Source organism: Gossypium arboreum, chromosome 10, assembly GCF_025698485.1.
Source record: "Gossypium arboreum isolate Shixiya-1 chromosome 10, ASM2569848v2, whole genome shotgun sequence".
Classification (NCBI taxonomy): Eukaryota; Viridiplantae; Streptophyta; class Magnoliopsida; order Malvales; family Malvaceae; genus Gossypium; species Gossypium arboreum.
Window position 1 is genome coordinate 100,707,500 of NC_069079.1, and position 6,000 is coordinate 100,713,499.

The window sequence follows — 6,000 nt, forward strand, 5'->3', positions numbered from 1 at the left end:
ACGAAATTTTTTATGTGCGGGGCATCGATTTCATGAGACCGTTTGTTTTATCATTTAATAATTTTTACATTATTCTCACTGTAGATTAAGTATCTAAAGGGTGGAAGCTAAAGCTACCTAACATGCCGATGTTAAAACTGTAGTAGATTTTCTAACGAACTCTATTTTTTTTTAGGTTTGGCACACCGAGACATTAATCAGCGATTGATGAACTCATTTCTGCAATAAGGCAATTGATATTCTAGAAAAAGTATGGGGTGACAGAATGTGTGGCCACAGCTTATCACCCACAAACAAACGGTCTAACGGAAGTTTGGAATCGTGAAATAAAGTCGATTCTGGAAAAGACCATGAAACCAAATAAGAAAGACTAGAGCTTACATTTAAACGATGCATCGTGGGCATACTGTACTACTTACATAGGACCCATAGGAATTTTCCCTTATTGACTTATATTCGGTAAACTGTGTCACCTTTCAGTAGAGTTAGAGCATAAGGTATTTTGGCCAGTAAAAAGATGCAACATGGAGTTGGACGCTACAGGTAATTATCAAAAATTAGATATTCAAAAGCTTGAAGAGATCCGATGTGACGCATATGAAAACGCCCAAATTTATAAAGACAAAACCAAGGCATTTCATGACCAAAGAATATCTCGCAAACGTGTTTTAATTAGTCAAAAATAGTTACTTTACAACCTAGCACTGAGGAGTTTTGCAGGTAAGCTTCAAACCAAATGGCTTGGTCCTTTTATTGTTACTAAACTATTTCCTCATGGTGCAGTCAAAATTAAAAACGATGAGTCCGGGAAATATTTGAAAGTCAATGGACAAAATTTAAAACCCTTTTACGAGAATTTTCAAGTACATATGGTAGAGGAATTATTTTTTGAGGAGCCGAACAATTAAATTTTCTAGGTTATCGATCTAATGATGTTAAACAAAAGCACTTAATGGGAGGCAACCCACATTTATTTTTATTTATTTAATTTAATTTTAAATTCTAGTTTAGTTTGAAAATTAAATAAAATATTATTTTAATCCGTTTGGTCGTGTTGTTTTCTAGGAGCAAGCACTTGCAGCTGTAGACGAGCAACTTCATTGCATTGAAGCTCACCTCGAAATAATGGAAGAAAACATCTCAAGCATCCTCACTGTTTTGCAAAGTAGTCACTTTCACCGTCCTCCAGCCCATTAAATATACATGGGGAGTATACTTTTCTCCACTCTTGTTATTTTTTTCACATTGAGGGCTATGTGGGCTAAGTAGGGGGTTCATAGGATCATGCCATACTTTTTTCTTTGCATGTGCTTTGTTAAGAATATATTTTTTTAATCGTTTTGGAGATAAACCTCTAAATTTTATGTTTAGTTTACTTAAATAAGTGGGTGAATCGTGAATAACTATTGCTTGTTTGATCAATGAATATTTTGTAGAATTGAAAATATTATGCCTTAGTCAATATTTGATTCGTTTAAATAAATAAATAAATTGGCTAATAGCTTGGTTAAGAGTGAAGATTCGAAAATGTGACCAAGTTGAGTAACTGGGATAAGGTGTTTGGGTTGTCATCTCGTTTTGTGTCAAAATGTTTGGTGATGAGCTGAAGTTTAATTTGTAACACTCTACTAACCGAGCTCCCTTGAGAAAGGAGAAATAAATCGACTAGGGACATGTGAAATTGAGTAACCGAGATAAGGTGCTTGGGTTGTCATCTCGTTTAGTGTCAAAAGGTTTGATCATGTCTTGAATTCGTTAAAAATAAAAAATTAAATAAAGAGAACGTGTCGGTTTGAGTAACCAGGTTGAGGTGCTTGGGTTGTCATCTCACTTCGCATCAAAAGACTTGGCTACGTTTGAAAAAATAAATAAATAAAAATAAATAAAAGTATATATTGGTTATGATTCTTTCGCATGTCTGATTAAGCTTAAATTTAGTGAAATAGTTTAATTTGACATATTGTTCGAGATTTTATAAAATGCTTATTGATTGAGGTTAGTAATTGTTTATTTTTTACTCACCTAATTGTTTGCAGTACGCTTGACTAGGAAAAGGGGTTTTGATTTTGAAAAGGATTGATCAATTATTTTTAGAGGATATTATGCTTGAGGACAAGTATCGGCTGAGTAGGGGGAATTTAATAGCAAGATAAATTTGTATTTTTAATAAATTTTTTTTGGCTAATTATCAAATAAAATGCTATTAAATTTGGATTTTTCTTATCAGGAATGAAGTTGGTGTGCTGAATTCAAACTCTTAAAAAAGGGGGCTAAATTGGAATAAAAAGCAAAGAGGAGGGCTTAATTGAAAGATTGAATATTTAAAGGTGACTGGATAAGAGCTGAAGATTTTTTTTTAAAAGAAGTGACTGGATAAAAATTGAAGGATTTTTTATATTGTTACAACTCTGTAATTAGTTTAATTTTGATTTTTAAATTTTGAATTGTTTAATGATAATATTTAGTGATAATATTTAGGATTATTTAGTGATAATGTTTAGGAAAAATCTAGCTAAATTTTAGCACTAAAAGTGTGTATAAATACTTAGTGGCTACAGCTAATTGAACACACACTTTACCTTTGGTTGTAGGCTTTAATAAATTCTTCCTTTTTTTTCCTTTTCATTACCTGCATCACTTTTCATTATGCCAGTTTCAATTCTTTTTCTTTTACTTTCAATTTTTTAGTTTAATTACCTTCTAAGGCCCTTTCCCTTGCTACTTTTCACAATTCCACTTGAACCATTTACTTTCAAGCATGATTCTTTCCATGATTAACTAAACCCTTTTTTAGCTTTAGCCTGGTTATCACTTCGTCAAAGTAATTGTGAGATATGAATTTACTTTGCAATTCGGTATTCATTATCTCTCCGTTATATGGGATAGTACAAATTCGTCCCTCAAAGTTAATTCGATTTCAATTCAAAAAGCATGCGTTGGGTTGGAATCGTTTGGCGTACAGTTGGGAAGTTGAGTCGACGGTGCTGTATTCAAAATCCCGCGAACAAATTGGAGTATTCAATTGGAAAAAGCTAGTTCAATTCCATCAAGGGAGATAGTGATCGGATTTAAACGACCCACATGGTTGAGGCCGTTAATTCGAGTTGGACTTTTTAGATCATAAGGCTGTTGAAGTCTTAAATTACGGGTATGTGCCACGTGGTTGGAATTCGACAAGGGTCGATTTGCAGGTGATACCGGGATCGACTACGAGAGGAAGAGTTAGTGTTTTGAGGGATCCTCAATTGTTATAACTAGCTTATCGCTTGGAAGGAAAAATCTGTTTCAAGGATCGATTCAAGATTGGAGTACACTAAGGCTAAGCCTAAGCTTAAAAAAATATTTTATTTATCCATTTATTTTATTTTCTTAAATTTATTTTTACATTTTTGAATATGTTTTTATTTTATTTTATTTTTCGTATTTCCTTATTTTATTATCTTAATCAATCTAAACCCCTTATTTTTATTTTTATTTTCAACATTTCTATGCACAAGTCGTGGGCACGACTGTGGCTGCGACAGCAATTTTGGTCACAGAAAAAGACGAAATTAGATAGTCAGTCTCTATGGATTTGACCCTACTACTCTATACTGCCATTTACTGTTATTTTGTCGTAGGAATTTATATTTGGTGGTTTCGACACCCATCACATATTTAAAGATTACTAGAATTAAATTACAATTATTAATTAAAAATTTATGTTAAGTATAAAATATAGGGAAAATGGTGATAATTATAATTTATAATTATTAGTTAATTTATTTTACATAAACAAAAGTTGTGCTAATTTTATTTTAAAAAGTTTACTTGAATATGGTTCTAAGCATCTTAATTATCACTTAAAAATGTTAGATTTAATTATGTTAATTAATTATTATTTTGTATAATATTACTTTGCATTAATTACATAAAGTAAAACTATATTTTATGTTGAATATGTTAAAAGTACTATAAGAATTATTTGAAAATTTTCTATTTTCTATTATAATACTTGAATTGATAAGTTAATGTTTTTTATTATATCCAATAATTCAAATAATAAATATTATTTTACATTAATTGTTGCAATTAAAAATAAAATGTTTAAAAACTAATTAAATTTAAAATCACATGCAACACATTTAACATTAGAAGCTAGTTATAATGTAAAATTTTAAAGGTTACAAGTTGCTCAAAGTTATTGTACCTTTTGTATATTTGGAGTTCAATCTCCAATGCTTTTATTTTCAGGAATCCAGTCCCTCTACTTTTCGAATTTAAAAATTTAGGTTCATTTGTTAATACTGCTAAAATTCTTTTGTGTTGGTGTGACATTTTGAAAAAATAAAAATAAAACAAGCACGATATCTATGTAACCAAAAAATAACATTGCAAGGAACCTGAATTTAATAAATAATTTTAACGAGGCTAACAATTCTTAAAAATTCACATCATCATTTTAATTAGAACAAAGTATTTAGACTAACTAATGTTATTATAAAAGTTGATGTATCAAATTATGTCAAAATTAAATTATATAGATTAAATCTCAAATTTGAGTGAAATGTAGGTATCAAATTAAAATTTAACCATTTTCTAGAGTGTATCTCACATTTTTTGGTCAAGATAAAGTAAAAGTAGAGTCGACATTGTGACGACGTGGCACAGGACGTCACGACGACAGACGACTTCTCGACGAGGAAGCACAGGATGTCACAATGACATGATGGAGACATCCCGACGAGGAGACATATGACATCGCAATAACGCGATGTGTTCCCTACATAAATGGGTTTCTTTTCTTAGTTAAACTCTACTTACTTTTCCCAGTTAAACTCTGATTTCTCAAGAGAAGTTTTAGTCTAATTAGAACTCTAAACCTTATCCTATAAAAAGGGCTTTTTTAACATTAGAATAACATCTTCATCTTCATAACATTAAGATTAAGAGAGAAGATTAAGAAAAGGTTTTGAGAGAGCTTTAAGGGAATTTTGTGTTTTAACTAGCGAGCTTTGTATTTTCAAGGTTTAGGGCTTATTTTTTATTATCCTCATCTTGTACTCTCAGTTTATTGCTCATTTAGTGAAGTTTCCTTTGCCCATTTTTATCCTCTTCATCGAAGGAGTTTTTCCACGTAAATATTTGTGCCCAATTTTCTCTATTCTTTCTTTCTCGTTGTTTATATGGGTCGATCCCCAACAAACTGGTATCAAAGCTTGGTTAAGATTTAGAAATCAACCCGTTTATAGATGGAGACAATGAGATTCGATATCGAGAAGTTCGATTGGATCACAAATTTTAGTTTATGGCAAGTTCAGATGATTGTAATACTGATTCAGAGCGGCTTGAAGAAGGTCGTTACAAGCAAAAGCCCACAGATTCAGATCAGTTGAAATGGGATGAGCTTGATGAGAAGGCTTTGTTTTCAATTCAGTTGTGCCTCATACACAATGTGTTATAGGAGGTGCTCCACCTTGTGGAGAAAGTTAGAAACCTTTTACATGACAAAGTCTCTAGCTAATCGATTAGTGTTAAAATAACACCTATTTTCGTATGGTCGAATGTGCGTCCATTAAGGCTCATATCAGTGATTTTGTGTCTCTCTTAAATGATTTGAAGAATGTCGAGGCTAATATAGATGATGAATATTAGGTTATGCTATTATTATGCTCTTGCCCCCTTTATATAAGTCTTTTAGGGAGACCCTAAATTGTGGTAGAGATAAACTCTCATTCGATAATGTGAAAGGAAACTGGTTGAGCAAAGACAAACTCAACAATAAGCTAGGTTAAAATATCAAGTCATATGGACGAACTTCAATTTTGGTTGCGAGAGACAGGATTGGTTCGAAATCGAGGAATCGAGACAAGACATGTGGCTACTGCAAGAAGTTAGGTCACATTAAGGCAAAGTGTTATGAAATGCAAAATAAGAATAAGAAGGCTGTTGAGAGAAACAAAAGGGCAGTAGTTGATGCTAGTTAGGACAAGTGTGCTAATTGGTTGCTGGTGTCTACGA